Below are 22056 nucleotides of genomic sequence, written 5' to 3' on the forward strand. Positions count from 1 at the left end.
AAATATCTACAGCACCTTGTATTCCCAGGTGGTCTCCCATCCAAGTAATAACCAGGCCCAATACTGCTTAGCTTCCAAGATCAGATGAGATTGGGCGTATCCAGTGTGGTGTAGCTGTAGATGAGCTTTGTGGTTTCTGTTTGAACTTTTCTACTTCTAACTACTGGTTCATAAATGAATACATTTGAAAATTGAATGCATCAACAGAACGGTGTTGGAAGTATAAAAATGTCTACAGCACCTTGTATTCCCAGGTGGTCTCCCATCCAAGTACTAAACAGGCCCAACACTGCTTAGCTTCCAAGATCAGATGAGATTGGGCGTATCCATTGTGGTGTGCTGTAGATGAACTTTGTGGTTTCTGTTAGAACTTTTCTACTTCTAACTACTGGTTCATAAATGAATACGTTTGAAAATGGAATGCATCAACAGAACGTTGTTGGCAGTATAAAAATATCTACAGCACCTTGTATTCCCAGGTGATCTCCCACCCAAGTACTAACCAGGCCCAACACTGCTTAGCTTCCAAGATCAGATGAGATTGGGCGTATCCAGTGTGGTGTGGCTGTAGATGAGCTTTGCGGTTTCTGTTTGAACTTTTCTACTTCTAACTACTGGTTCATAAATGAATACGTTTGAAAATGGAATGCATCAACAGAACGGTGTTGGCAGTATAAAAATATCTACAGCACCGTGTATTCCCAGGTGGTCTCCCATCCAAGTACTAACCAGGCCCAACACTGCTTAGCTTCCAAGATCAGATGAGATTGGGCGTATCCAGTGTTGTGTGGCGGTAGATAAGCTTTGTGGTTTCTGTTAGAACTTTTCTACTTCTAAATACTGGTTCATAAATGAATACGTTTGAAAATGGAATGCATCAACAGAACGGTGTTGGCAGTATAAAAATATCTACAGCACCTTGTATTCCCAGGTGGTCTCCCATCCAAGTACTAACCAGGCCCAACACTGCTTAGCTTCCAAGATCAGATGAGATTGGGCATATCCAGTGTTGTGTGGCTGTAGATAAGCTTTGTGGTTTCTGTTAGAACTTTTCTACTTCTAAATACTGGTTCATAAATGAATAGGTTTGAAAATGGAATGCATCAACAGAACGGTGTTGGCAGTATAAAAATATCTACAGCACCTTGTATTCCCAGGTGGTCTCCCATCCAAGTACTAACCAGGCCCAACACTGCTTAGCTTCCAAGATCAGATGAGATTGGGCGTATCCAGTGTGGTGTGGCTGTAGATGAGCTTTGTGGTTTCTGTTAGAACTTTTCTACTTCTAACTACTGGTTCATAAATGAATATGCTTTAAAATGGAATGCATCAACAGAACGGTGTTGGCAGTATAAAATTATCTACAGCACCTTGTATACCCAGGTGGTCTCCCATCCAAGTACTAACCAGGCCCAACACTGCTTAGCTTCCAAGATCAGATGAGATTGGGCGTATCCAGTGTGGTGTGGCTGTAGATGAGCTTTATGGTTTCTGTTAGAACTTTTCTACTTCTAACTACTGGTTCATAAATGAATACATTTGAAAATGGAATGCATCAACAGAATGGTGTTGGCAGTATAAAAATATCTACAGCACCTTGTATTCCCAGGTGGTCTCCCATCCAAGTACTAACCAGGCCCAACACGGCTTAGCTTCCAAGATCAGATGAGATTGGGCGTATCCAGTGTGGTGTGGCTGTAGATGAGCTTTGTGGTTTCTGTTTGAACTTTTCTACTTCTAACTACTGGTTCATAAATGAATATGTTTGAAAATGGAATGCATCAACAGAACGGTGTTGGCAGTATAAAAATATCTACAGCACCTTGTATTCCCAGGTGGTCTCCCATCCAAGAACTAACCAGGCCCAACACTGCTTAGCTTCCAAGATCAGATGAGATTGGGCATATCCAGTGTGGTGTGGCTGTAGATGAACTTTGTGGTTTCTGTTAGAACTTTTCTACTTCTAACTACTGGTTCATAAATGAATATGTTTTAAAATAGAATGCATCAACAGAACGGTGTTTGCAGTATAAAATTATCTACAGCACCTTGTATTCCCAGGTGGTCTCCCATCCAAGTACTAACCAGGCCCAACACTGCTTAGCTTCCAAGATCAGATGAGATTGGGCGTATCCAGTGTGGTGTGGCTGTAGATGAGCTTTATGGTTTCTGTTAGAACTTTTCTACTTCTAACTACTGGTTCATAAATGAATACATTTGAAAATGGAATGCATCAACAGAACGGTGTTGGCAGTATAAAAATATCTACAGCACCTTGTATTCCCAGGTGGTCTCCCATCCAAGTACTAACCAGGCCCAACACTGCTTAGCTTCCAAGATCAGATGAGATTTGGCGTATCCAGTGTGGTGTGGCTGTAGATGAGCTTTGTGGTTTCTGTTAGAACTTTTCTACTTCTAACTGCTGGTTCATAAATGAATACGTTTGAAAATGGAATGCATCAACAGAACGGTGTTGGCAGTATAAAAATATCTACAGCACCTTGTATTCCCAGGTGGTCTCCCATCCAAGTACTAACCAGGCCCAACACTGCTTAGCTTCCAAGATCAGATGAGATTGGGCGTATCCAGTGCGGTGTGGCTGTAGATGAGCTTTGTGGTTTCTGTTAGAACTTTTCTACTTTTAACTACTGGTTCATAAATGAATACGTTTGAAAATGGAATGCATCAACAGAACGGTGTTGGCAGTATAAAAATATCTACAGCACCTTGTATTCCCAGGTGGTCTCCCATCGAAGTACTAACCAGGCCCAACACTGCTTAGCTTCCAAGATCAGATGAGATTGGGCGTATCCAGTGTAGTGTGGCTGTAGATGAGCTGAGTGGTTTCTGTTAGAACGTTTCTACTTCTAACTACTGGTTCATAAATGAATATGTTTGAAAATGGAATGCATCAACAGAACGGTGTTGGCAGTATAAAAATATCTACAGCACCTTGTATTCCCAGGTGGTCTCCCATCCAAGTACTAACCAGGCCCAACACTGCTTAGCTTCCAAGATCAGATGAGATTGGGCGCATCCAGTGTGGTGTGGCTGTAGATGAGCTTCGTGGTTTCTGTTAGAACTTTTCTACTTCTAACTACTGGTTCATAAATGAATACGTTTGAAAATGGAATGCATCAACAGAACGGTGTTGGCAGTATAAAAATATCTACAGCACCTTGTATTCCCAGGTGGTCTCCCATCCAAGTAATAACCAGGCCCAATACTGCTTAGCTTCCAAGATCAGATGAGATTGGGCGTATCCAGTGTGGTGTAGCTGTAGATGAGCTTTGTGGTTTCTGTTTGAACTTTTCTACTTCTAACTACTGGTTCATAAATGAATACATTTGAAAATTGAATGCATCAACAGAACGGTGTTGGAAGTATAAAAATGTCTACAGCACCTTGTATTCCCAGGTGGTCTCCCATCCAAGTACTAAACAGGCCCAACACTGCTTAGCTTCCAAGATCAGATGAGATTGGGCGTATCCATTGTGGTGTGCTGTAGATGAACTTTGTGGTTTCTGTTAGAACTTTTCTACTTCTAACTACTGGTTCATAAATGAATACGTTTGAAAATGGAATGCATCAACAGAACGTTGTTGGCAGTATAAAAATATCTACAGCACCTTGTATTCCCAGGTGATCTCCCACCCAAGTACTAACCAGGCCCAACACTGCTTAGCTTCCAAGATCAGATGAGATTGGGCGTATCCAGTGTGGTGTGGCTGTAGATGAGCTTTGCGGTTTCTGTTTGAACTTTTCTACTTCTAACTACTGGTTCATAAATGAATACGTTTGAAAATGGAATGCATCAACAGAACGGTGTTGGCAGTATAAAAATATCTACAGCACCGTGTATTCCCAGGTGGTCTCCCATCCAAGTACTAACCAGGCCCAACACTGCTTAGCTTCCAAGATCAGATGAGATTGGGCGTATCCAGTGTTGTGTGGCGGTAGATAAGCTTTGTGGTTTCTGTTAGAACTTTTCTACTTCTAAATACTGGTTCATAAATGAATACGTTTGAAAATGGAATGCATCAACAGAACGGTGTTGGCAGTATAAAAATATCTACAGCACCTTGTATTCCCAGGTGGTCTCCCATCCAAGTACTAACCAGGCCCAACACTGCTTAGCTTCCAAGATCAGATGAGATTGGGCATATCCAGTGTTGTGTGGCTGTAGATAAGCTTTGTGGTTTCTGTTAGAACTTTTCTACTTCTAAATACTGGTTCATAAATGAATAGGTTTGAAAATGGAATGCATCAACAGAACGGTGTTGGCAGTATAAAAATATCTACAGCACCTTGTATGCCCAGGTGGTCTCCCATCCAAGTACTAACCAGGCCCAACACTGCTTAGCTTCCAAGATCAGATGAGATTGGGCGTATCCAGTGTGGTGTGGCTGTAGATGAGCTTTGTGGTTTCTGTTAGAACTTTTCTACTTCTAACTACTGGTTCATAAATGAATACTTTTGAAAATGGAATGCATCAACAGTACGGTGTTGGCAGTATAAAAATATCTACAGCACCTTGTATTCCCAAGTGGTCTCCCATCCAAGTACTAACCAGGCTCAACACTGCTTAGCTTTCTAGATCAGATGAGATTGGGCGTATCCAGTGTGGTGTGGCTGTAGATGAGCTTTGTGATTTCTGTTAGAACTTTTCTACTTTTAACTACTGGTTCATAAATGAATACGTTTGATAATGGAATGCATCAACAGAACGGTGTTGGCAGTATAAAAATATCTACAGCACCTTGTATTCCCAGGTGGTCTCCCATCCAAGTACTAACCAGGCCCAACACTGCTTAGCTTCCAAGATCAGATGAGATTGGGCGTATCCAGTGCGGTGTTGCTGTAGATGAGCTTTGTGGTTTCTGTTAGAACTTTTCTACTTTTAACTACTGGTTCATAAATGAATACGTTTGAAAATGGAATGCATCAACAGAACGGTGTTGGCAGTATAAAAATATCTACAGCACCTTGTATTCCCAGGTGGTCTCCCATCCAAGTACTAACCAGGCCCAACACTGCTTAGCTTCCAAGATCAGATGAGATTGGGCGTATCCAGTGTGGTGTGGCTGTAGATGAGCTTTATGGTTTCTGTTAGAACTTTTCTACTTCTAACTACTGGTTCATAAATGAATAAGTTTGAAAATGGAATGCATCAACAGAACGGTGTTGGCAGTATAAAAATATCTACAGCACCTTGTATTCCCAGGTGGTCTCCCATCCAAGTACTAACCAGGCCCAACACTGCTTAGCTTCCAAGATCAGATGAGATTGGGCGTATCCAGTGTAGTGTGGCTGTAGATGAGCTGAGTGGTTTCTGTTAGAACGTTTCTACTTCTAACTACTGGTTCATAAATAAATATGTTTGAAAATGGAATGCATCAACAGAACGGTGTTGGCAGTATAAAAATATCTACAGCACCTTGTATTCCCAGGTGGTCTCCCATCCAAGTACTAACCAGGCCCAACACTGCTTAGCTTCCAAGATCAGATGAGATTGGGCGCATCCAGTGTGGTGTGGCTGTAGATGAGCTTCGTGGTTTCTGTTAGAACTTTTCTACTTCTAACTACTGGTTCATAAATGAATACGTTTGAAAATGGAATGCATCAACAGAACGGTGTTGGCAGTATAAAAATATCTACAGCACCTTGTATTCCCAGGTGGTCTCCCATCCAAGTAATAACCAGGCCCAATACTGCTTAGCTTCCAAGATCAGATGAGATTGGGCGTATCCAGTGTGGTGTAGCTGTAGATGAGCTTTGTGGTTTCTGTTTGAACTTTTCTACTTCTAACTACTGGTTCATAAATGAATACATTTGAAAATTGAATGCATCAACAGAACGGTGTTGGAAGTATAAAAATGTCTACAGCACCTTGTATTCCCAGGTGGTCTCCCATCCAAGTACTAAACAGGCCCAACACTGCTTAGCTTCCAAGATCAGATGAGATTGGGCGTATCCATTGTGGTGTGCTGTAGATGAACTTTGTGGTTTCTGTTAGAACTTTTCTACTTCTAACTACTGGTTCATAAATGAATACGTTTGAAAATGGAATGCATCAACAGAACGTTGTTGGCAGTATAAAAATATCTACAGCACCTTGTATTCCCAGGTGGTCTCCCATCAAAGTACTAACCAGGCCCAACACGGCTTAGCTTCCAAGATCAGATGAGATTGGGCGTATCCAGTGTGGTGTGGCTGTAGATGAGCTTTGTGGTTTCTGTTTGAACTTTTCTACTTCTAACTACTGGTTCATAAATGAATATGTTTGAAAATGGAATGCATCAACAGAACGGTGTTGGCAGTATAAAAATATCTACAGCACCTTGTATTCCCAGGTGGTCTCCCATCCAAGAACTAACCAGGCCCAACACTGCTTAGCTTCCAAGATCAGATGAGATTGGGCATATCCAGTGTGGTGTGGCTGTAGATGAACTTTGTGATTTCTGTTAGAACTTTTCTACTTCTAACTACTGGTTCATAAATGAATACATTTGAAAATGGAATGCATCAACAGAACGGTGTTGGCAGTATAAAAATATCTACAGCACCTTGTATTCCCAGGTGGTCTCCCATCCAAGTACTAACCAGGCCCAACACTGCTTAGCTTCCAAGATCAGATGAGATTGGGCGTATCCAGTGTGGTGTGGCTGTAGATGAGCTTTATGGTTTCTGTTAGAACTTTTCTACTTCTAACTACTGGTTCATAAATGAATACATTTGAAAATGGAATGCATCAACAGAACGGTGTTGGCAGTATAAAAATATCTACAGCACCTTGTATTCCCAGGTGGTCTCCCATCCAAGTACTAACCAGGCCCAACACTGCTTAGATTCCAAGATCAGATGAGATTGGGCGTATCCAGTGCGGTGTGGCTGTAGATGAGCTTTGTGGTTTCTGTTAGAACTTTTCTACTTTTAACTACTGGTTCATAAATGAATACGTTTGAAAATGGAATGCATCAACAGAACGGTGTTGGCAGTATAAAAATATCTACAGCACCTTGTATTCCCAGGTGGTCTCCCATCGAAGTACTAACCAGGCCCAACACTGCTTAGCTTCCAAGATCAGATGAGATTGGGCGTATCCAGTGTAGTGTGGCAGTAGATGAGCTGAGTGGTTTCTGTTAGAACGTTTCTACTTCTAACTACTGGTTCATAAATGAATATGTTTGAAAATGGAATGCATCAACAGAACGGTGTTGGCAGTATAAAAATATCTACAGCACCTTGTATTCCCAGGTGGTCTCCCATCCAAGTACTAACCAGGCCCAACACTGCTTAGCTTCCAAGATCAGATGAGATTGGGCGCATCCAGTGTGGTGTGGCTGTAGATGAGCTTCGTGGTTTCTGTTAGAACTTTTCTACTTCTAACTACTGGTTCATAAATGAATACGTTTGAAAATGGAATGCATCAACAGAACGGTGTTGGCAGTATAAAAATATCTACAGCACCTTGTATTCCCAGGTGGTCTCCCATCCAAGTAATAACCAGGCCCAATACTGCTTAGCTTCCAAGATCAGATGAGATTGGGCGTATCCAGTGTGGTGTAGCTGTAGATGAGCTTTGTGGTTTCTGTTTGAACTTTTCTACTTCTAACTACTGGTTCATAAATGAATACATTTGAAAATTGAATGCATCAACAGAACGGTGTTGGAAGTATAAAAATGTCTACAGCACCTTGTATTCCCAGGTGGTCTCCCATCCAAGTACTAAACAGGCCCAACACTGCTTAGCTTCCAAGATCAGATGAGATTGGGCGTATCCATTGTGGTGTGCTGTAGATGAACTTTGTGGTTTCTGTTAGAACTTTTCTACTTCTAACTACTGGTTCATAAATGAATACGTTTGAAAATGGAATGCATCAACAGAACGTTGTTGGCAGTATAAAAATATCTACAGCACCTTGTATTCCCAGGTGATCTCCCACCCAAGTACTAACCAGGCCCAACACTGCTTAGCTTCCAAGATCAGATGAGATTGGGCGTATCCAGTGTGGTGTGGCTGTAGATGAGCTTTGCGGTTTCTGTTTGAACTTTTCTACTTCTAACTACTGGTTCATAAATGAATACGTTTGAAAATGGAATTCATCAACAGAACGGTGTTGGCAGTATAAAAATATCTACAGCACCGTGTATTCCCAGGTGGTCTCCCATCCAAGTACTAACCAGGCCCAACACTGCTTAGCTTCCAAGATCAGATGAGATTGGGCGTATCCAGTGTTGTGTGGCGGTAGATAAGCTTTGTGGTTTCTCTTAGAACTTTTCTACTTCTAAATACTGGTTCATAAATGAATACGTTTGAAAATGGAATGCATCAACAGAACGGTGTTGGCAGTATAAAAATATCTACAGCACCTTGTATTCCCAGGTGGTCTCCCATCCAAGTACTAACCAGGCCCAACACTGCTTAGCTTCCAAGATCAGATGAGATTGGGCGTATCCAGTGTTGTGTGGCTGTAGATAAGCTTTGTGGTTTCTGTTAGAACTTTTCTACTTCTAAATACTGGTTCATAAATGAATACGTTTGAAAATGGAATGCATCAACAGAACGGTGTTGGCAGTATAAAAATATCTACAGCACCTTGTATTCCCAGGTGGTCTCCCATCCAAGTACTAACCAGGCCCAACACTGCTTAGCTTCCAAGATCAGATGAGATTGGGCGTATCCAGTGTGGTGTGGCTGTAGATGAGCTTTGTGGTTTCTGTTAGAACTTTTCTACTTCTAACTACTGGTTCATAAATGAATACTTTTGAAAATGGAATGCATCAACAGTACGGTGTTGGCAGTATAAAAATATCTACAGCACCTTGTATTCCCAAGTGGTCTCCCATCCAAGTACTAACCAGGCTCAACACTGCTTAGCTTCCTAGATCAGATGAGATTGGGCGTATCCAGTGTGGTGTGGCTGTAGATGAGCTTTGTGGTTTCTGTTAGAACTTTTCTACTTTTAACTACTGGTTCATAAATGAATACGTTTGAAAATGGAATGCATCAACAGAACGGTGTTGGCAGTATAAAAATATCTACAGCACCTTGTATTCCCAGGTGGTCTCCCATCCAAGTACTAACCAGGCCCAACACTGCTTAGCTTCCAAGATCAGATGAGATTGGGCGTATCCAGTGCGGTGTGGCTGTAGATGAGCTTTGTGGTTTCTGTTAGAACTTTTCTACTTTTAACTACTGGTTCATAAATGAATACGTTTGAAAATGGAATGCATCAACAGAACGGTGTTGGCAGTATAAAAATATCTACAGCACCTTGTATTCCCAGGTGGTCTCCCATCCAAGTACTAACCAGGCCCAACACTGCTAAGTTTCCAAGATCAGATGAGATTGGGCGTATCCAGTGTGGTGTGGCTGTAGATGAACTTTGTGGTTTCTGTTAGAACTTTTCTACTTCTAACTACTGGTTCATAAATGAATACGCTTTAAAATGGAATGCATCAACAGAACGGTGTTGGCAGTATAAAATTATCTACAGCACCTTGTATACCCAGGTGGTCTCCCATCCAAGTACTAACCAGGCCCAACACTGCTTAGCTTCCAAGATCAGATGAGATTGGGCGTATCCAGTGTGGTGTGGCTGTAGATGAGCTTTATGGTTTCTGTTAGAACTTTTCTACTTCTAACTACTGGTTCATAAATGAATACGTTTGAAAATGGAATGCATCAACAGAACGGTGTTGGCAGTATAAAAATATCTACAGCACCTTGTATTCCCAGGTGGTCTCCCATCCAAGTACTAACCAGGCCCAACACTGCTTAGCTTCCAAGATCAGATGAGATTGGGCGTATCCAGTGTAGTGTGGCTGTAGATGAGCTGAGTGGTTTCTGTTAGAACGTTTCTACTTCTAACTACTGGTTCATAAATTAATATGTTTGAAAATGGAATGCATCAACAGAACGGTGTTGGCAGTATAAAAATATCTACAGCACCTTGTATTCCCAGGTGGTCTCCCATCCAAGTACTAACCAGGCCCAACACTGCTTAGCTTCCAAGATCAGATGAGATTGGGCGCATCCAGTGTGGTGTGGCTGTAGATGAGCTTCGTGGTTTCTGTTAGAACTTTTCTACTTCTAACTACTGGTTCATAAATGAATACGTTTGAAAATGGAATGCATCAACAGAACGGTGTTGGCAGTATAAAAATATCTACAGCACCTTGTATTCCCAGGTGGTCTCCCATCCAAGTAATAACCAGGCCCTATACTGCTTAGCTTCCAAGATCAGATGAGATTGGGCGTATCCAGTGTTGTGTGGCTGTAGATAAGCTTTGTGGTTTCTGTTAGAACTTTTCTACTTCTAAATACTGGTTCATAAATGAATACGTTTGAAAATGGAATGCATCAACAGAACGGTGTTGGCAGTATAAAAATATCTACAGCACCTTGTATTCCCAGGTGGTCTCCCATCCAAGTACTAACCAGGCCCAACACTGCTTAGCTTCCAAGATCAGATGAGATTGGGCGTATCCAGTGTGGTGTGGCTGTAGATGAGCTTTGTGGTTTCTGTTAGAACTTTTCTACTTCTAACTACTGGTTCATAAATGAATACTTTTGAAAATGGAATGCATCAACAGTACGGTGTTGGCAGTATAAAAATATCTACAGCACCTTGTATTCCCAAGTGGTCTCCCATCCAAGTACTAACCAGGCTCAACACTGCTTAGCTTCCTAGATCAGATGAGATTGGGCGTATCCAGTGTGGTGTGGCTGTAGATGAGCTTTGTGGTTTCTGTTAGAACTTTTCTACTTTTAACTACTGGTTCATAAATGAATACGTTTGAAAATGGAATGCATCAACAGAACGGTGTTGGCAGTATAAAAATATCTACAGCACCTTGTATTCCCAGGTGGTCTCCCATCCAAGTACTAACCAGGCCCAACACTGCTTAGCTTCCAAGATCAGATGAGATTGGGCGTATCCAGTGCGGTGTGGCTGTAGATGAGCTTTGTGGTTTCTGTTAGAACTTTTCTACTTTTAACTACTGGTTCATAAATGAATACGTTTGAAAATGGAATGCATCAACAGAACGGTGTTGGCAGTATAAAAATATCTACAGCACCTTGTATTCCCAGGTGGTCTCCCATCCAAGTACTAACCAGGCCCAACACTGCTAAGTTTCCAAGATCAGATGAGATTGGGCGTATCCAGTGTGGTGTGGCTGTAGATGAACTTTGTGGTTTCTGTTAGAACTTTTCTACTTCTAACTACTGGTTCATAAATGAATACGCTTTAAAATGGAATGCATCAACAGAACGGTGTTGGCAGTATAAAATTATCTACAGCACCTTGTATACCCAGGTGGTCTCCCATCCAAGTACTAACCAGGCCCAACACTGCTTAGCTTCCAAGATCAGATGAGATTGGGCGTATCCAGTGTGGTGTGGCTGTAGATGAGCTTTATGGTTTCTGTTAGAACTTTTCTACTTCTAACTACTGGTTCATAAATGAATACGTTTGAAAATGGAATGCATCAACAGAACGGTGTTGGCAGTATAAAAATATCTACAGCACCTTGTATTCCCAGGTGGTCTCCCATCCAAGTACTAACCAGGCCCAACACTGCTTAGCTTCCAAGATCAGATGAGATTGGGCGTATCCAGTGTAGTGTGGCTGTAGATGAGCTGAGTGGTTTCTGTTAGAACGTTTCTACTTCTAACTACTGGTTCATAAATTAATATGTTTGAAAATGGAATGCATCAACAGAACGGTGTTGGCAGTATAAAAATATCTACAGCACCTTGTATTCCCAGGTGGTCTCCCATCCAAGTACTAACCAGGCCCAACACTGCTTAGCTTCCAAGATCAGATGAGATTGGGCGCATCCAGTGTGGTGTGGCTGTAGATGAGCTTCGTGGTTTCTGTTAGAACTTTTCTACTTCTAACTACTGGTTCATAAATGAATACGTTTGAAAATGGAATGCATCAACAGAACGGTGTTGGCAGTATAAAAATATCTACAGCACCTTGTATTCCCAGGTGGTCTCCCATCCAAGTAATAACCAGGCCCTATACTGCTTAGCTTCCAAGATCAGATGAGATTGGGCGTATCCAGTGTGGTGTAGCTGTAGATGAGCTCTGTGGTTTCTGTTTGAACTTTTCTACTTCTAACTACTGGTTCATAAATGAATACATTTGAAAATTGAATGCATCAACAGAACGGTGTTGGAAGTATAAAAATGTCTACAGCACCTTGTATTCCCAGGTGGTCTCCCATCCAAGTACTAAACAGGCCCAACACTGCTTAGCTTCCAAGATCAGATGAGATTGGGCGTATCCATTGTGGTGTGCTGTAGATGAACTTTGTGGTTTCTGTTAGAACTTTTCTACTTCTAACTACTGGTTCATAAATGAATACGTTTGAAAATGGAATGCATCAACAGAACGTTGTTGGCAGTATAAAAATATCTACAGCACCTTGTATTCCCAGGTGATCTCCCACCCAAGTACTAACCAGGCCCAACACTGCTTAGCTTCCAAGATCAGATGAGATTGGGCGTATCCAGTGTGGTGTGGCTGTAGATGAGCTTTGCGGTTTCTGTTTGAACTTTTCTACTTCTAACTACTGGTTCATAAATGAATACGTTTGAAAATGGAATGCATCAACAGAACGGTGTTGGCAGTATAAAAATATCTACAGCACCTTGTATTCCCAGGTGGTCTCCCATCCAAGTACTAACCAGGCCCAACACTGCTTAGCTTCCAAGATCAGATGAGATTGGGCGTATCCAGTGTGCTGTGGCTGTAGATGAGCTTTGTTGTTTCTGTTAGAACTTTTCTACTTCTAACTACTGGTTCATAAATGAATACGTTTGAAAATGGAATTCATCAACAGAACGGTGTTGGCAGTATAAAAATATCTACAGCACCGTGTATTCCCAGGTGGTCTCCCATCCAAGTACTAACCAGGCCCAACACTGCTTAGCTTCCAAGATCAGATGAGATTGGGCGTATCCAGTGTTGTGTGGCGGTAGATAAGCTTTGTGGTTTCTGTTAGAACTTTTCTACTTCTAAATACTGGTTCATAAATGAATACGTTTGAAAATGGAATGCATCAACAGAACGGTGTTGGCAGTATAAAAATATCTACAGCACCTTGTATTCCCAGGTGGTCTCCCATCCAAGTACTAACCAGGCCCAACACTGCTTAGCTTCCAAGATCAGATGAGATTGGGCGTATCCAGTGTTGTGTGGCTGTAGATAAGCTTTGTGGTTTCTGTTAGAACTTTTCTACTTCTAAATACTGGTTCATAAATGAATACGTTTGAAAATGGAATGCATCAACAGAACGGTGTTGGCAGTTTAAAAATATCTACAGCACCTTGTATTCCCAGGTGGTCTCCCATCCAAGTACTAACCAGGCCCAACACTGCTTAGCTTCCAAGATCAGATGAGATTGGGCGTATCCAGTGTGGTGTGGCTGTAGATGAGCTTTGTGGTTTCTGTTAGAACTTTTCTACTTCTAACTACTGGTTCATAAATGAATACTTTTGAAAATGGAATGCATCAACAGTACGGTGTTGGCAGTATAAAAATATCTACAGCACCTTGTATTCCCAAGTGGTCTCCCATCCAAGTACTAACCAGGCTCAACACTGCTTAGCTTCCTAGATCAGATGAGATTGGGCGTATCCAGTGTGGTGTGGCTGTAGATGAGCTTTGTGGTTTCTGTTAGAACTTTTCTACTTTTAACTACTGGTTCATAAATGAATACGTTTGAAAATGGAATGCATCAACAGAACGGTGTTGGCAGTATAAAAATATCTACAGCACCTTGTATTCCCAGGTGGTCTCCCATCCAAGTACTAACCAGGCCCAACACTGCTTAGCTTCCAAGATCAGATGAGATTGGGCGTATCCAGTGCGGTGTGGCTGTAGATGAGCTTTGTGGTTTCTGTTAGAACTTTTCTACTTTTAACTACTGGTTCATAAATGAATACGTTTGAAAATGGAATGCATCAACAGAACGGTGTTGGCAGTATAAAAATATCTACAGCACCTTGTATTCCCAGGTGGTCTCCCATCCAAGTACTAACCAGGCCCAACACTGCTAAGTTTCCAAGATCAGATGAGATTGGGCGTATCCAGTGTGGTGTGGCTGTAGATGAACTTTGTGGTTTCTGTTAGAACTTTTCTACTTCTAACTACTGGTTCATAAATGAATACGCTTTAAAATGGAATGCATCAACAGAACGGTGTTGGCAGTATAAAATTATCTACAGCACCTTGTATACCCAGGTGGTCTCCCATCCAAGTACTAACCAGGCCCAACACTGCTTAGCTTCCAAGATCAGATGAGATTGGGCGTATCCAGTGTGGTGTGGCTGTAGATGAGCTTTATGGTTTCTGTTAGAACTTTTCTACTTCTAACTACTGGTTCATAAATGAATACGTTTGAAAATGGAATGCATCAACAGAACGGTGTTGGCAGTATAAAAATATCTACAGCACCTTGTATTCCCAGGTGGTCTCCCATCCAAGTACTAACCAGGCCCAACACTGCTTAGCTTCCAAGATCAGATGAGATTGGGCGTATCCAGTGTAGTGTGGCTGTAGATGAGCTGAGTGGTTTCTGTTAGAACGTTTCTACTTCTAACTACTGGTTCATAAATTAATATGTTTGAAAATGGAATGCATCAACAGAACGGTGTTGGCAGTATAAAAATATCTACAGCACCTTGTATTCCCAGGTGGTCTCCCATCCAAGTACTAACCAGGCCCAACACTGCTTAGCTTCCAAGATCAGATGAGATTGGGCGCATCCAGTGTGGTGTGGCTGTAGATGAGCTTCGTGGTTTCTGTTAGAACTTTTCTACTTCTAACTACTGGTTCATAAATGAATACGTTTGAAAATGGAATGCATCAACAGAACGGTGTTGGCAGTATAAAAATATCTACAGCACCTTGTATTCCCAGGTGGTCTCCCATCCAAGTAATAACCAGGCCCTATACTGCTTAGCTTCCAAGATCAGATGAGATTGGGCGTATCCAGTGTGGTGTAGCTGTAGATGAGCTCTGTGGTTTCTGTTTGAACTTTTCTACTTCTAACTACTGGTTCATAAATGAATACATTTGAAAATTGAATGCATCAACAGAACGGTGTTGGAAGTATAAAAATGTCTACAGCACCTTGTATTCCCAGGTGGTCTCCCATCCAAGTACTAAACAGGCCCAACACTGCTTAGCTTCCAAGATCAGATGAGATTGGGCGTATCCATTGTGGTGTGCTGTAGATGAACTTTGTGGTTTCTGTTAGAACTTTTCTACTTCTAACTACTGGTTCATAAATGAATACGTTTGAAAATGGAATGCATCAACAGAACGTTGTTGGCAGTATAAAAATATCTACAGCACCTTGTATTCCCAGGTGATCTCCCACCCAAGTACTAACCAGGCCCAACACTGCTTAGCTTCCAAGATCAGATGAGATTGGGCGTATCCAGTGTGGTGTGGCTGTAGATGAGCTTTGCGGTTTCTGTTTGAACTTTTCTACTTCTAACTACTGGTTCATAAATGAATACGTTTGAAAATGGAATGCATCAACAGAACGGTGTTGGCAGTATAAAAATATCTACAGCACCGTGTATTCCCAGGTGGTCTCCCATCCAAGTACTAACCAGGCCCAACACTGCTTAGCTTCCAAGATCAGATGAGATTGGGCGTATCCAGTGTTGTGTGGCGGTAGATAAGCTTTGTGGTTTCTGTTAGAACTTTTCTACTTCTAAATACTGGTTCATAAATGAATACGTTTGAAAATGGAATGCATCAACAGAACGGTGTTGGCAGTATAAAAATATCTACAGCACCTTGTATTCCCAGGTGGTCTCCCATCCAAGTACTAACCAGGCCCAACACTGCTTAGCTTCCAAGATCAGATGAGATTGGGCGTATCCAGTGTTGTGTGGCTGTAGATAAGCTTTGTGGTTTCTGTTAGAACTTTTCTACTTCTAAATACTGGTTCATAAATGAATACGTTTGAAAATGGAATGCATCAACAGAACGGTGTTGGCAGTATAAAAATATCTACAGCACCTTGTATTCCCAGGTGGTCTCCCATCCAAGTACTAACCAGGCCCAACACTGCTTAGCTTCCAAGATCAGATGAGATTGGGCGTATCCAGTGTGGTGTGGCTGTAGATGAGCTTTGTGGTTTCTGTTAGAACTTTTCTACTTCTAACCACTGGTTCATAAATGAATACGTTTGAAAATGGAATGCATCAACAGAACGGTGTTGGCAGTATAAAAATATTTACAGCACCTATGTATTCCCAGGTGGTCTCCCATCCAAGTACTAACCAGGCCCAACACTGCTTAGCTTCCAAGATCGGATGAGATTGGGCATATCCAGTATGGTGTGGCTGTAGAAGAGCTTTATGGTTTCTGTTAGTACTTTTCTACTTCTAACTACTGGTTCATAAATGAATACGTTTGAAAATGGAATGCATCAACAGAACGGTGTTGGCAGTATAAAAATATCTACAGCACCTTGTATTCCCAGGTGGTCTCCCATCCAAGTACTAACCAGGCCCAACACTGCTTAGCTTCCAAGATCAGATGAGATTGGGCGTATCCAGTGTGGTGTGGCTGTAGATAAACTTTGTGGTTTCTGTTAGAACTTTTCTACTTCTAACTACTGGTTCATAAATGAATACATTTTAAAATGGAATGCATCAACAGAACGGTGTTGGCAGTATAAAATTATCTACAGCACCTTGTATTCCCAGGTGGTCTCCCATCCAAGTACTAACCAGGCCCAACACTGCTTAGCTTCCAAGATCAGATGAGATTGGGCGTTTTCCAGTGTGGTGTGTCTGTAGATGAGCTTTGTGGTTTCTGTTTGAACTTTTCTACTTCTAACTACTGGTTCATAAATGAATACATTTGAAAATTGAATGCATCAACAGAACGGTGTTGGAAGTATAAAAATGTCTACAGCACCTTGTATTCCCAGGTGGTCTCCCATCCAAGTACTAACCAGGCCCAACACTGCTTAGCTTCCAAGATCAGATGAGATTGGGCGTATCCATTGTGGTGTGGCTGTAGATGAACTTTGTGGTTTCTGTTAGAACTTTTCTACTTCTAACTACTGGTTCATAAATGAATACGTTTGAAAATGGAATGCATCAACAGAACGTTGTTGGCAGTATAAAAATATCTACAGCACCTTGTATTCCCAGGTGATCTCCCACCCAAGTACTAACCAGGCCCAACACTGCTTAGCTTCCAAGATCAGATGAGATTGGGCGTATCCAGTGTGGTGTGGCTGTAGATGAGCTTTGTGGTTTCTGTTTGAACTTTTCTACTTCTAACTACTGGTTCATAAATAAATACATTTGAAAATGGAATGCATCAACAGAACGGTGTTGGCAGTATAAAAATATCTACAGCACCTTGTATTCCCAGGTGGTCTCCCATCCAAGTACTAACCAGGCCCAACACTGCTTAGCTTCCAAGATCAGATGAGATTGGGCGTATCCAGTGTGGTGTGGCTGTAGATGAGCTTTGTGGTTTCTGTTAGAACTTTTCTACTTCTAACTACTGGTTCATAAATGAATACGTTTGAAAATGGAATGCATCAACAGAACGGTGTTGGCAGTATAAAAATATTTACAGCACCTATGTATTCCCAGGTGGTCTCCCATCCAAGTACTAACCAGGCCCAACACTGCTTAGCTTCCAAGATCGGATGAGATTGGGCATATCCAGTGTGGTGTGGCTGTAGAAGAGCTTTAAGGTTTCTGTTAGTACTTTTCTACTTCTAACTACTGGTTCATAAATGAATACGTTTGAAAATGGAATGCATCAACAGAACGGTGTTGGCAGTATAAAAATATCTATAGCACCTTGTATTCCCAGGTGGTCTCCCATCCAAGTACTAACCATGCCCAACACTGCTTAGCTTCCAAGATCAGATGAGATTGGGCGTATCCAGTGTGGTGTGCCTGTAGATGAGCTTTATGGTTTCTGTTAGAACTTTTCTACTTCTAACTACTGGTTCATAAATGAATACGTTTGAAAATGGAATGCATCAACAGAACGGTGTTGGCAGTATAAAAATATCTACAGCACCTTGTATTCCCAGGTGGTCTCCCATCCAAGTACTAACCAGGCCCAACACTGCTTAGCTTCCAAGATCAGATGAGATTGGGCGTATCCAGTGTGGTGTGGCTGTAGATAAACTTTGTGGTTTCTGTTAGAACTTTTCTACTTCTAACTACTGGTTCATAAATGAATACGTTTTAAAATGGAATGCATCAACAGAAAGGTGTTGGCAGTATAAAATTATCTACAGCACCTTGTATTCCCAGGTGGTCTCCCATCCAAGTACTAACCAGGCCCAACACTGCTTAGCTTCCAAGATCAGATGAGATTGGGCGTATCCAGTGTGGTGTGGCTGTAGATGAGCTTTATGGTTTCTGTTAGAACTTTTCTACTTCTAACTACTGGTTCATAAATGAATACGTTTGAAAATGGAATGCATCAACAGAACGGTGTTGGCAGTATAAAAATATCTACAGCACCTTGTATTCCCAGGTGGTCTCCCATCCAAGTACTAACCAGGCCCAACACTGCTTAGCTTCCAAGATCAGATGAGATTGGGCGTATCCAGTGTGGTGTGGCTGTAGAGGAGCTTTGTGGTTTCTGTTAGAACTTTTCTACTTCTAACTACTGGTTCATAAATGAATACGTTTGAAAATGGAATGCATCAACAGAACGGTGTTGGCAGTATAAAAATATCTACAGCACCTTGTATTCCCAGGTGGTCTCCCATCCAAGTACTAACCAGGCCCAACACTGCTTAGCTTCCAAGATCAGATGAGATTGGGCGTATCCAGTGTGGTGTGGCTGTAGATGAACTTTGTGGTTTCTGTAATAACTTTTCTACTTCTAACTACTGGTTCATAAATGAATACATTTTAAAATGGAATGCATCAACAGAACGGTGTTGGCAGTATAAAATTATCTACAGCACCTTGTATTCCCAGGTGGTCTCCCATCCAAGTACTAACCAGACCCAACACTGCTTAGCTTCCAAGATCAGATGAGATTGGGCATATCCAGTGTGGTGTGGCTGTAGATGAACTTTGTGGTTTCTGTTAGAACTTTTCTACTTCTAACTACTGGTTCATAAAGGAATATGTTTTAAAATGGAAAGCATCAACAGAACGGTGTTTGCAGTATAAAATTATCTACAGCACCTTGTATTCCCAGGTGGTCTCCCATCCAAGTACTAACCAGGCCCAACACTGCTTAGCTTCCAAGATCAGATGAGATTGGGCGTATCCAGTGTGGTGTGGCTGTAGATGAGCTTAATGGTTTCTGTTAGAACTTTTCTACTTCTAACTACTGGTTCATAAATGAATACATTTGAAAATGGAATGCATCAACAGAACGGTGTTGGCAGTATAAAAATATCTACAGCACCTTGTATTCCCAGGTGGTCTCCCATCCAAGTACTAACCAGGCCCAACACTGCTTAGCTTCCAAGATCAGATGAGATTGGGCGTATCCAGTGTGGTGTAGCTGTAGATGAGCTTTGTGGTTTCTGTTAGAACTTTTCTACTTGTAACTACTGGTTCATAAATGAATACGTTTGAAAATGGAATGCATCAACAGAACGGTGTTGGCAGTATAAAAATATCTACAGCACCTTGTATTCCCAGGTGGTCTCCCATCCAAGTACTAACCAGGCCCAACACTGCTTAGCTTCCAAGATCAGATGAGATTGGGCGTATCCAGTGTGGTGTAGCTGTAGATGAACTTTGTGGTTTCTGTTAGAACTTTTCTACTTCTAACTACTGGTTCATAAATGAATAAGTTTTAAAATGGAATGCATCAACAGAACGGTGTTGGCAGTATAAAATTATTTACAGCACCTTGTATACCCAGGTGGTCTCCCATCCAAGTACTAACCAGGCCATACACTGCTTAGCTTCCAAGATCAGATGAGAATGGGCGTATCCAGTGTGGTGTGGCTGTTGATGAGCTTTATGGTTTCTGTTAGAACTTTTCTACTTCTAACTACTGGTTCATAAATGAATACGTTTGAAAATGGAATGCATCAACAGAACGGTGTTGGCAGTATAAAAATATCTACAGCACCTTGTATTCCCAGGTGGTCTCCCATCCAAGTACTAACCAGGCCCAACACTGCTTAGCTTCCAAGATCAGATGAGATTGGGCATATCCAGTGTGGTGTGGCTGTAGATGAACTTTGTGGTTTCTGTTAGAACTTTTCTACTTCTAACTACTGGTTCATAAATGAATATGTTTTAAAATGGAAAGCATCAACAGAACGGTGTTTGCAGTATAAAATTATCTACAGCACCTTGTATTCCCAGGTGGTCTCCCATCCAAGTACTAACCAGGCCCAACACTGCTTAGCTTCCAAGATCAGATGAGATTGGGCTTATCCAGTGTGGTGTGGCTGTAGATGAGCTTTATGGTTTCTGTTAGAACTTTTCTACTTCTAACTACTGGATCATAAATGAATACATTTGAAAATGGAATGCATCAACAGAACGGTGTTGGCAGTATAAAAATATCTACAGCACCTTGTATTCCCAGGTGGTCTCCCATCCAAGTACTAACCAGGCCCAACACTGCTTAGCTTCCAAGATCAGATGAGATTGGGCGTATCCAGTGTGGTGTGGCTGTAGATAAACTTTGTGGTTTCTGTTAGAACTTTTCTACTTCTAACTACTGGTTCATAAATGAATACGTTTTAAAATGGAATGCATCAACAGAAAGGTGTTGGCAGTATAAAATTATCTACAGCACCTTGTATTCCCAGGTGGTCTCCCATCCAAGTACTAACCAGGCCCAACACTGCTTAGCTTCCAAGATCAGATGAGATTGGGCGTATCCAGTGTGGTGTGGCTGTAGATGAGCTTTATGGTTTCTGTTAGAACTTTTCTACTTCTAACTACTGGTTCATAAATGAATACGTTTGAAAATGGAATGCATCAACAGAACGGTGTTGGCAGTATAAAAATATCTACAGCACCTTGTATTCCCAGGTGGTTTCCCATCCAAGTACTAACCAGGCCCAACACTGCTTAGCTTCCAAGATCAGATGAGACTGGGCGTATCCAGTGTGGTGTGGCTGTAGATGAACTTTGTGGTTTCTGTTAGAACTTTTCTACTTCTAACTACTGGTTCATAAATGAATACGTTTTAAAATGGAATGCATCAACAGAACGGTGTTGGCAGTATAAAATTATTTACAGCACCTTGTATACCCAGGTGGTCTCCCATCCAAGTACTAACCAGGCCCAACACTGCTTAGCTTCCAAGATCAGATGAGAATGGGCGTATCCAGTGTGGTGTGGCTGTAGATGAGCTTTATGGTTTCTGTTAGAACTTTTCTACTTCTAACTACTGGTTCATAAATGAATACGTTTGAAAATGGAATGCATCAACAGAACGGTGTTGGCAGTATAAAAATATCTACAGCACCTTGTATTCCCAGGTGGTCTCCCATCCAAGTACTAACCAGGCCCAACACTGCTTAGCTTCCAAGATCAGATGAGATTGGGCATATCCAGTGTGGTCTGGCTGTAGATGAACTTTGTGGTTTCTGTTAGAACTTTTCTACTTCTAACTACTGGTTCATAAATGAATATGTTTTAAAATGGAAAGCATCAACAGAACGGTGTTTGCAGTATAAAATTATCTACAGCACCTTGTATTCCCAGGTGGTCTCCCATCCAAGTACTAACCAGGCCCAACACTGCTTAGCTTCCAAGATCAGATGAGATTGGGCGTATCCAGTGTGGTGTGGCTGTAGATGAGCTTTATGGTTTCTGTTAGAACTTTTCTACTTCTAACTACTGGTTCATAAATGAATACATTTGAAAATGGAATGCATCAACAGAACGGTGTTGGCAGTATAAAAATATCTACAGCACCTTGTATTCCCAGGTGGTCTCCCATCCAAGTACTAACCAGGCCCAACACTGCTTAGCTTCCAAGATCAGATGAGATTGGGCGTATCCAGTGTGGTGTGGCTGTAGATGAGCTTTGTGGTTTC

At 41.7% G+C, this 22056-nt stretch overlaps 68 non-coding genes and 30 pseudogenes across 68 annotated transcripts; all 98 read right to left on the reverse strand.

Moving 5' to 3' along the window:
- Positions 1-3: 3 nt before the first annotated feature.
- Positions 4-122, reverse strand: LOC134888823 (5S ribosomal RNA; annotated as a pseudogene).
- A 107-nt stretch (positions 123-229) lies between these two features.
- On the reverse strand, positions 230-347 carry LOC134893053 (5S ribosomal RNA; annotated as a pseudogene).
- A 107-nt stretch (positions 348-454) lies between these two features.
- LOC135063020 (5S ribosomal RNA) lies at positions 455-573 on the reverse strand. Its single transcript, XR_010249361.1, has one exon. It is a non-coding gene; the product is annotated as a 5S ribosomal RNA (ribosomal RNA).
- A 107-nt stretch (positions 574-680) lies between these two features.
- On the reverse strand, positions 681-799 carry LOC134889858 (5S ribosomal RNA; annotated as a pseudogene).
- A 107-nt stretch (positions 800-906) lies between these two features.
- LOC134884914 (5S ribosomal RNA) lies at positions 907-1025 on the reverse strand. The gene has a single exon (XR_010169045.1). It is a non-coding gene; the product is annotated as a 5S ribosomal RNA (ribosomal RNA).
- A 107-nt stretch (positions 1026-1132) lies between these two features.
- On the reverse strand, positions 1133-1251 carry LOC134900285 (5S ribosomal RNA). The gene has a single exon (XR_010173801.1). It is a non-coding gene; the product is annotated as a 5S ribosomal RNA (ribosomal RNA).
- Positions 1252-1358: 107 nt separating this feature from the next.
- LOC135064048 (5S ribosomal RNA) lies at positions 1359-1477 on the reverse strand. The gene has a single exon (XR_010250364.1). It is a non-coding gene; the product is annotated as a 5S ribosomal RNA (ribosomal RNA).
- Positions 1478-1584: 107 nt separating this feature from the next.
- Positions 1585-1703, reverse strand: LOC135063350 (5S ribosomal RNA). The gene has a single exon (XR_010249684.1). It is a non-coding gene; the product is annotated as a 5S ribosomal RNA (ribosomal RNA).
- A 107-nt stretch (positions 1704-1810) lies between these two features.
- Positions 1811-1929, reverse strand: LOC135069460 (5S ribosomal RNA). The gene has a single exon (XR_010255640.1). It is a non-coding gene; the product is annotated as a 5S ribosomal RNA (ribosomal RNA).
- A 107-nt stretch (positions 1930-2036) lies between these two features.
- LOC134900286 (5S ribosomal RNA) lies at positions 2037-2155 on the reverse strand. Its single transcript, XR_010173802.1, has one exon. It is a non-coding gene; the product is annotated as a 5S ribosomal RNA (ribosomal RNA).
- A 107-nt stretch (positions 2156-2262) lies between these two features.
- On the reverse strand, positions 2263-2381 carry LOC135064372 (5S ribosomal RNA). The gene has a single exon (XR_010250680.1). It is a non-coding gene; the product is annotated as a 5S ribosomal RNA (ribosomal RNA).
- A 107-nt stretch (positions 2382-2488) lies between these two features.
- LOC134900871 (5S ribosomal RNA) lies at positions 2489-2607 on the reverse strand. Its single transcript, XR_010174373.1, has one exon. It is a non-coding gene; the product is annotated as a 5S ribosomal RNA (ribosomal RNA).
- A 107-nt stretch (positions 2608-2714) lies between these two features.
- On the reverse strand, positions 2715-2833 carry LOC135063000 (5S ribosomal RNA). Its single transcript, XR_010249341.1, has one exon. It is a non-coding gene; the product is annotated as a 5S ribosomal RNA (ribosomal RNA).
- Positions 2834-2940: 107 nt separating this feature from the next.
- Positions 2941-3059, reverse strand: LOC134901346 (5S ribosomal RNA). The gene has a single exon (XR_010174834.1). It is a non-coding gene; the product is annotated as a 5S ribosomal RNA (ribosomal RNA).
- Positions 3060-3166: 107 nt separating this feature from the next.
- On the reverse strand, positions 3167-3285 carry LOC134888824 (5S ribosomal RNA; annotated as a pseudogene).
- A 107-nt stretch (positions 3286-3392) lies between these two features.
- LOC134893054 (5S ribosomal RNA) lies at positions 3393-3510 on the reverse strand (annotated as a pseudogene).
- Positions 3511-3617: 107 nt separating this feature from the next.
- LOC135063021 (5S ribosomal RNA) lies at positions 3618-3736 on the reverse strand. The gene has a single exon (XR_010249362.1). It is a non-coding gene; the product is annotated as a 5S ribosomal RNA (ribosomal RNA).
- Positions 3737-3843: 107 nt separating this feature from the next.
- LOC134889860 (5S ribosomal RNA) lies at positions 3844-3962 on the reverse strand (annotated as a pseudogene).
- Positions 3963-4069: 107 nt separating this feature from the next.
- LOC134884915 (5S ribosomal RNA) lies at positions 4070-4188 on the reverse strand. The gene has a single exon (XR_010169046.1). It is a non-coding gene; the product is annotated as a 5S ribosomal RNA (ribosomal RNA).
- Positions 4189-4295: 107 nt separating this feature from the next.
- On the reverse strand, positions 4296-4414 carry LOC135065119 (5S ribosomal RNA). Its single transcript, XR_010251408.1, has one exon. It is a non-coding gene; the product is annotated as a 5S ribosomal RNA (ribosomal RNA).
- A 107-nt stretch (positions 4415-4521) lies between these two features.
- Positions 4522-4640, reverse strand: LOC134891864 (5S ribosomal RNA; annotated as a pseudogene).
- A 107-nt stretch (positions 4641-4747) lies between these two features.
- On the reverse strand, positions 4748-4866 carry LOC135060619 (5S ribosomal RNA). The gene has a single exon (XR_010247013.1). It is a non-coding gene; the product is annotated as a 5S ribosomal RNA (ribosomal RNA).
- A 107-nt stretch (positions 4867-4973) lies between these two features.
- LOC134900287 (5S ribosomal RNA) lies at positions 4974-5092 on the reverse strand. Its single transcript, XR_010173803.1, has one exon. It is a non-coding gene; the product is annotated as a 5S ribosomal RNA (ribosomal RNA).
- A 107-nt stretch (positions 5093-5199) lies between these two features.
- On the reverse strand, positions 5200-5318 carry LOC135060764 (5S ribosomal RNA). Its single transcript, XR_010247153.1, has one exon. It is a non-coding gene; the product is annotated as a 5S ribosomal RNA (ribosomal RNA).
- Positions 5319-5425: 107 nt separating this feature from the next.
- Positions 5426-5544, reverse strand: LOC134901357 (5S ribosomal RNA). Its single transcript, XR_010174847.1, has one exon. It is a non-coding gene; the product is annotated as a 5S ribosomal RNA (ribosomal RNA).
- Positions 5545-5651: 107 nt separating this feature from the next.
- On the reverse strand, positions 5652-5770 carry LOC134888825 (5S ribosomal RNA; annotated as a pseudogene).
- Positions 5771-5877: 107 nt separating this feature from the next.
- Positions 5878-5995, reverse strand: LOC134893056 (5S ribosomal RNA; annotated as a pseudogene).
- A 107-nt stretch (positions 5996-6102) lies between these two features.
- Positions 6103-6221, reverse strand: LOC135065602 (5S ribosomal RNA). Its single transcript, XR_010251879.1, has one exon. It is a non-coding gene; the product is annotated as a 5S ribosomal RNA (ribosomal RNA).
- Positions 6222-6328: 107 nt separating this feature from the next.
- LOC135069461 (5S ribosomal RNA) lies at positions 6329-6447 on the reverse strand. The gene has a single exon (XR_010255641.1). It is a non-coding gene; the product is annotated as a 5S ribosomal RNA (ribosomal RNA).
- Positions 6448-6554: 107 nt separating this feature from the next.
- LOC134900289 (5S ribosomal RNA) lies at positions 6555-6673 on the reverse strand. Its single transcript, XR_010173804.1, has one exon. It is a non-coding gene; the product is annotated as a 5S ribosomal RNA (ribosomal RNA).
- Positions 6674-6780: 107 nt separating this feature from the next.
- On the reverse strand, positions 6781-6899 carry LOC135067136 (5S ribosomal RNA). The gene has a single exon (XR_010253360.1). It is a non-coding gene; the product is annotated as a 5S ribosomal RNA (ribosomal RNA).
- Positions 6900-7006: 107 nt separating this feature from the next.
- LOC135069563 (5S ribosomal RNA) lies at positions 7007-7125 on the reverse strand. Its single transcript, XR_010255743.1, has one exon. It is a non-coding gene; the product is annotated as a 5S ribosomal RNA (ribosomal RNA).
- Positions 7126-7232: 107 nt separating this feature from the next.
- LOC134901368 (5S ribosomal RNA) lies at positions 7233-7351 on the reverse strand. Its single transcript, XR_010174858.1, has one exon. It is a non-coding gene; the product is annotated as a 5S ribosomal RNA (ribosomal RNA).
- A 107-nt stretch (positions 7352-7458) lies between these two features.
- On the reverse strand, positions 7459-7577 carry LOC134888826 (5S ribosomal RNA; annotated as a pseudogene).
- A 107-nt stretch (positions 7578-7684) lies between these two features.
- On the reverse strand, positions 7685-7802 carry LOC134893057 (5S ribosomal RNA; annotated as a pseudogene).
- Positions 7803-7909: 107 nt separating this feature from the next.
- Positions 7910-8028, reverse strand: LOC135063022 (5S ribosomal RNA). Its single transcript, XR_010249363.1, has one exon. It is a non-coding gene; the product is annotated as a 5S ribosomal RNA (ribosomal RNA).
- Positions 8029-8135: 107 nt separating this feature from the next.
- LOC134889861 (5S ribosomal RNA) lies at positions 8136-8254 on the reverse strand (annotated as a pseudogene).
- Positions 8255-8361: 107 nt separating this feature from the next.
- Positions 8362-8480, reverse strand: LOC135067817 (5S ribosomal RNA). Its single transcript, XR_010254026.1, has one exon. It is a non-coding gene; the product is annotated as a 5S ribosomal RNA (ribosomal RNA).
- A 107-nt stretch (positions 8481-8587) lies between these two features.
- Positions 8588-8706, reverse strand: LOC134900290 (5S ribosomal RNA). Its single transcript, XR_010173805.1, has one exon. It is a non-coding gene; the product is annotated as a 5S ribosomal RNA (ribosomal RNA).
- Positions 8707-8813: 107 nt separating this feature from the next.
- LOC134888617 (5S ribosomal RNA) lies at positions 8814-8932 on the reverse strand (annotated as a pseudogene).
- A 107-nt stretch (positions 8933-9039) lies between these two features.
- Positions 9040-9158, reverse strand: LOC134900872 (5S ribosomal RNA). The gene has a single exon (XR_010174374.1). It is a non-coding gene; the product is annotated as a 5S ribosomal RNA (ribosomal RNA).
- A 107-nt stretch (positions 9159-9265) lies between these two features.
- Positions 9266-9384, reverse strand: LOC134887577 (5S ribosomal RNA; annotated as a pseudogene).
- A 107-nt stretch (positions 9385-9491) lies between these two features.
- LOC135064049 (5S ribosomal RNA) lies at positions 9492-9610 on the reverse strand. Its single transcript, XR_010250366.1, has one exon. It is a non-coding gene; the product is annotated as a 5S ribosomal RNA (ribosomal RNA).
- Positions 9611-9717: 107 nt separating this feature from the next.
- LOC135060765 (5S ribosomal RNA) lies at positions 9718-9836 on the reverse strand. The gene has a single exon (XR_010247155.1). It is a non-coding gene; the product is annotated as a 5S ribosomal RNA (ribosomal RNA).
- Positions 9837-9943: 107 nt separating this feature from the next.
- Positions 9944-10062, reverse strand: LOC134901379 (5S ribosomal RNA). The gene has a single exon (XR_010174869.1). It is a non-coding gene; the product is annotated as a 5S ribosomal RNA (ribosomal RNA).
- Positions 10063-10169: 107 nt separating this feature from the next.
- Positions 10170-10288, reverse strand: LOC134893069 (5S ribosomal RNA; annotated as a pseudogene).
- A 107-nt stretch (positions 10289-10395) lies between these two features.
- On the reverse strand, positions 10396-10514 carry LOC134900291 (5S ribosomal RNA). Its single transcript, XR_010173806.1, has one exon. It is a non-coding gene; the product is annotated as a 5S ribosomal RNA (ribosomal RNA).
- Positions 10515-10621: 107 nt separating this feature from the next.
- Positions 10622-10740, reverse strand: LOC134888618 (5S ribosomal RNA; annotated as a pseudogene).
- A 107-nt stretch (positions 10741-10847) lies between these two features.
- Positions 10848-10966, reverse strand: LOC134900874 (5S ribosomal RNA). Its single transcript, XR_010174376.1, has one exon. It is a non-coding gene; the product is annotated as a 5S ribosomal RNA (ribosomal RNA).
- A 107-nt stretch (positions 10967-11073) lies between these two features.
- On the reverse strand, positions 11074-11192 carry LOC134887578 (5S ribosomal RNA; annotated as a pseudogene).
- Positions 11193-11299: 107 nt separating this feature from the next.
- LOC135064050 (5S ribosomal RNA) lies at positions 11300-11418 on the reverse strand. Its single transcript, XR_010250367.1, has one exon. It is a non-coding gene; the product is annotated as a 5S ribosomal RNA (ribosomal RNA).
- Positions 11419-11525: 107 nt separating this feature from the next.
- On the reverse strand, positions 11526-11644 carry LOC135060766 (5S ribosomal RNA). The gene has a single exon (XR_010247156.1). It is a non-coding gene; the product is annotated as a 5S ribosomal RNA (ribosomal RNA).
- Positions 11645-11751: 107 nt separating this feature from the next.
- On the reverse strand, positions 11752-11870 carry LOC134901391 (5S ribosomal RNA). The gene has a single exon (XR_010174882.1). It is a non-coding gene; the product is annotated as a 5S ribosomal RNA (ribosomal RNA).
- A 107-nt stretch (positions 11871-11977) lies between these two features.
- Positions 11978-12096, reverse strand: LOC134889264 (5S ribosomal RNA; annotated as a pseudogene).
- A 107-nt stretch (positions 12097-12203) lies between these two features.
- On the reverse strand, positions 12204-12321 carry LOC134893058 (5S ribosomal RNA; annotated as a pseudogene).
- Positions 12322-12428: 107 nt separating this feature from the next.
- On the reverse strand, positions 12429-12547 carry LOC135063023 (5S ribosomal RNA). Its single transcript, XR_010249364.1, has one exon. It is a non-coding gene; the product is annotated as a 5S ribosomal RNA (ribosomal RNA).
- Positions 12548-12654: 107 nt separating this feature from the next.
- Positions 12655-12773, reverse strand: LOC135066829 (5S ribosomal RNA). Its single transcript, XR_010253068.1, has one exon. It is a non-coding gene; the product is annotated as a 5S ribosomal RNA (ribosomal RNA).
- Positions 12774-12880: 107 nt separating this feature from the next.
- Positions 12881-12999, reverse strand: LOC134889862 (5S ribosomal RNA; annotated as a pseudogene).
- A 107-nt stretch (positions 13000-13106) lies between these two features.
- LOC135067782 (5S ribosomal RNA) lies at positions 13107-13225 on the reverse strand. Its single transcript, XR_010253992.1, has one exon. It is a non-coding gene; the product is annotated as a 5S ribosomal RNA (ribosomal RNA).
- Positions 13226-13332: 107 nt separating this feature from the next.
- LOC134900292 (5S ribosomal RNA) lies at positions 13333-13451 on the reverse strand. The gene has a single exon (XR_010173807.1). It is a non-coding gene; the product is annotated as a 5S ribosomal RNA (ribosomal RNA).
- A 107-nt stretch (positions 13452-13558) lies between these two features.
- Positions 13559-13677, reverse strand: LOC134888619 (5S ribosomal RNA; annotated as a pseudogene).
- A 107-nt stretch (positions 13678-13784) lies between these two features.
- LOC134900875 (5S ribosomal RNA) lies at positions 13785-13903 on the reverse strand. The gene has a single exon (XR_010174377.1). It is a non-coding gene; the product is annotated as a 5S ribosomal RNA (ribosomal RNA).
- A 107-nt stretch (positions 13904-14010) lies between these two features.
- LOC134887580 (5S ribosomal RNA) lies at positions 14011-14129 on the reverse strand (annotated as a pseudogene).
- Positions 14130-14236: 107 nt separating this feature from the next.
- LOC135064051 (5S ribosomal RNA) lies at positions 14237-14355 on the reverse strand. The gene has a single exon (XR_010250368.1). It is a non-coding gene; the product is annotated as a 5S ribosomal RNA (ribosomal RNA).
- A 107-nt stretch (positions 14356-14462) lies between these two features.
- On the reverse strand, positions 14463-14581 carry LOC135060767 (5S ribosomal RNA). Its single transcript, XR_010247157.1, has one exon. It is a non-coding gene; the product is annotated as a 5S ribosomal RNA (ribosomal RNA).
- A 107-nt stretch (positions 14582-14688) lies between these two features.
- Positions 14689-14807, reverse strand: LOC134901404 (5S ribosomal RNA). Its single transcript, XR_010174896.1, has one exon. It is a non-coding gene; the product is annotated as a 5S ribosomal RNA (ribosomal RNA).
- A 107-nt stretch (positions 14808-14914) lies between these two features.
- On the reverse strand, positions 14915-15033 carry LOC134889265 (5S ribosomal RNA; annotated as a pseudogene).
- A 107-nt stretch (positions 15034-15140) lies between these two features.
- On the reverse strand, positions 15141-15258 carry LOC134893059 (5S ribosomal RNA; annotated as a pseudogene).
- Positions 15259-15365: 107 nt separating this feature from the next.
- On the reverse strand, positions 15366-15484 carry LOC135063025 (5S ribosomal RNA). Its single transcript, XR_010249365.1, has one exon. It is a non-coding gene; the product is annotated as a 5S ribosomal RNA (ribosomal RNA).
- A 107-nt stretch (positions 15485-15591) lies between these two features.
- Positions 15592-15710, reverse strand: LOC134889864 (5S ribosomal RNA; annotated as a pseudogene).
- A 107-nt stretch (positions 15711-15817) lies between these two features.
- LOC135067818 (5S ribosomal RNA) lies at positions 15818-15936 on the reverse strand. The gene has a single exon (XR_010254027.1). It is a non-coding gene; the product is annotated as a 5S ribosomal RNA (ribosomal RNA).
- Positions 15937-16043: 107 nt separating this feature from the next.
- On the reverse strand, positions 16044-16162 carry LOC134900293 (5S ribosomal RNA). Its single transcript, XR_010173808.1, has one exon. It is a non-coding gene; the product is annotated as a 5S ribosomal RNA (ribosomal RNA).
- Positions 16163-16269: 107 nt separating this feature from the next.
- LOC134891500 (5S ribosomal RNA) lies at positions 16270-16389 on the reverse strand (annotated as a pseudogene).
- Positions 16390-16496: 107 nt separating this feature from the next.
- Positions 16497-16615, reverse strand: LOC134900295 (5S ribosomal RNA). Its single transcript, XR_010173810.1, has one exon. It is a non-coding gene; the product is annotated as a 5S ribosomal RNA (ribosomal RNA).
- Positions 16616-16722: 107 nt separating this feature from the next.
- On the reverse strand, positions 16723-16842 carry LOC134885667 (5S ribosomal RNA). Its single transcript, XR_010169777.1, has one exon. It is a non-coding gene; the product is annotated as a 5S ribosomal RNA (ribosomal RNA).
- Positions 16843-16949: 107 nt separating this feature from the next.
- LOC135068301 (5S ribosomal RNA) lies at positions 16950-17068 on the reverse strand. Its single transcript, XR_010254505.1, has one exon. It is a non-coding gene; the product is annotated as a 5S ribosomal RNA (ribosomal RNA).
- A 107-nt stretch (positions 17069-17175) lies between these two features.
- On the reverse strand, positions 17176-17294 carry LOC135063026 (5S ribosomal RNA). The gene has a single exon (XR_010249366.1). It is a non-coding gene; the product is annotated as a 5S ribosomal RNA (ribosomal RNA).
- A 107-nt stretch (positions 17295-17401) lies between these two features.
- On the reverse strand, positions 17402-17520 carry LOC134900296 (5S ribosomal RNA). Its single transcript, XR_010173811.1, has one exon. It is a non-coding gene; the product is annotated as a 5S ribosomal RNA (ribosomal RNA).
- Positions 17521-17627: 107 nt separating this feature from the next.
- Positions 17628-17747, reverse strand: LOC134889197 (5S ribosomal RNA; annotated as a pseudogene).
- Positions 17748-17854: 107 nt separating this feature from the next.
- On the reverse strand, positions 17855-17973 carry LOC134891355 (5S ribosomal RNA; annotated as a pseudogene).
- Positions 17974-18080: 107 nt separating this feature from the next.
- LOC134900297 (5S ribosomal RNA) lies at positions 18081-18199 on the reverse strand. Its single transcript, XR_010173812.1, has one exon. It is a non-coding gene; the product is annotated as a 5S ribosomal RNA (ribosomal RNA).
- Positions 18200-18306: 107 nt separating this feature from the next.
- On the reverse strand, positions 18307-18425 carry LOC134900298 (5S ribosomal RNA). The gene has a single exon (XR_010173813.1). It is a non-coding gene; the product is annotated as a 5S ribosomal RNA (ribosomal RNA).
- A 107-nt stretch (positions 18426-18532) lies between these two features.
- Positions 18533-18651, reverse strand: LOC135061846 (5S ribosomal RNA). The gene has a single exon (XR_010248214.1). It is a non-coding gene; the product is annotated as a 5S ribosomal RNA (ribosomal RNA).
- A 107-nt stretch (positions 18652-18758) lies between these two features.
- Positions 18759-18877, reverse strand: LOC134900299 (5S ribosomal RNA). The gene has a single exon (XR_010173814.1). It is a non-coding gene; the product is annotated as a 5S ribosomal RNA (ribosomal RNA).
- A 107-nt stretch (positions 18878-18984) lies between these two features.
- On the reverse strand, positions 18985-19103 carry LOC135067032 (5S ribosomal RNA). The gene has a single exon (XR_010253261.1). It is a non-coding gene; the product is annotated as a 5S ribosomal RNA (ribosomal RNA).
- Positions 19104-19210: 107 nt separating this feature from the next.
- Positions 19211-19329, reverse strand: LOC134900300 (5S ribosomal RNA). Its single transcript, XR_010173815.1, has one exon. It is a non-coding gene; the product is annotated as a 5S ribosomal RNA (ribosomal RNA).
- A 107-nt stretch (positions 19330-19436) lies between these two features.
- Positions 19437-19555, reverse strand: LOC135058444 (5S ribosomal RNA). The gene has a single exon (XR_010244873.1). It is a non-coding gene; the product is annotated as a 5S ribosomal RNA (ribosomal RNA).
- A 107-nt stretch (positions 19556-19662) lies between these two features.
- LOC135058445 (5S ribosomal RNA) lies at positions 19663-19781 on the reverse strand. Its single transcript, XR_010244874.1, has one exon. It is a non-coding gene; the product is annotated as a 5S ribosomal RNA (ribosomal RNA).
- A 107-nt stretch (positions 19782-19888) lies between these two features.
- LOC134895975 (5S ribosomal RNA) lies at positions 19889-20007 on the reverse strand (annotated as a pseudogene).
- Positions 20008-20114: 107 nt separating this feature from the next.
- Positions 20115-20233, reverse strand: LOC135059144 (5S ribosomal RNA). Its single transcript, XR_010245559.1, has one exon. It is a non-coding gene; the product is annotated as a 5S ribosomal RNA (ribosomal RNA).
- A 107-nt stretch (positions 20234-20340) lies between these two features.
- On the reverse strand, positions 20341-20459 carry LOC135064126 (5S ribosomal RNA). The gene has a single exon (XR_010250438.1). It is a non-coding gene; the product is annotated as a 5S ribosomal RNA (ribosomal RNA).
- Positions 20460-20566: 107 nt separating this feature from the next.
- Positions 20567-20685, reverse strand: LOC134900301 (5S ribosomal RNA). Its single transcript, XR_010173816.1, has one exon. It is a non-coding gene; the product is annotated as a 5S ribosomal RNA (ribosomal RNA).
- A 107-nt stretch (positions 20686-20792) lies between these two features.
- LOC134900302 (5S ribosomal RNA) lies at positions 20793-20911 on the reverse strand. Its single transcript, XR_010173817.1, has one exon. It is a non-coding gene; the product is annotated as a 5S ribosomal RNA (ribosomal RNA).
- A 107-nt stretch (positions 20912-21018) lies between these two features.
- LOC135065831 (5S ribosomal RNA) lies at positions 21019-21137 on the reverse strand. Its single transcript, XR_010252101.1, has one exon. It is a non-coding gene; the product is annotated as a 5S ribosomal RNA (ribosomal RNA).
- Positions 21138-21244: 107 nt separating this feature from the next.
- Positions 21245-21363, reverse strand: LOC134891185 (5S ribosomal RNA; annotated as a pseudogene).
- Positions 21364-21470: 107 nt separating this feature from the next.
- On the reverse strand, positions 21471-21589 carry LOC135060935 (5S ribosomal RNA). The gene has a single exon (XR_010247330.1). It is a non-coding gene; the product is annotated as a 5S ribosomal RNA (ribosomal RNA).
- Positions 21590-21696: 107 nt separating this feature from the next.
- LOC134900303 (5S ribosomal RNA) lies at positions 21697-21815 on the reverse strand. The gene has a single exon (XR_010173818.1). It is a non-coding gene; the product is annotated as a 5S ribosomal RNA (ribosomal RNA).
- A 107-nt stretch (positions 21816-21922) lies between these two features.
- Positions 21923-22041, reverse strand: LOC134900305 (5S ribosomal RNA). Its single transcript, XR_010173819.1, has one exon. It is a non-coding gene; the product is annotated as a 5S ribosomal RNA (ribosomal RNA).
- Between the last annotated feature and the right edge of the window lie 15 nt (positions 22042-22056).

The sequence above is a fragment of the Pseudophryne corroboree genome, chromosome 3, assembly GCF_028390025.1.
Source record: "Pseudophryne corroboree isolate aPseCor3 chromosome 3, aPseCor3.hap2, whole genome shotgun sequence".
NCBI classification, from domain to species: domain Eukaryota; kingdom Metazoa; phylum Chordata; class Amphibia; order Anura; family Myobatrachidae; genus Pseudophryne; species Pseudophryne corroboree.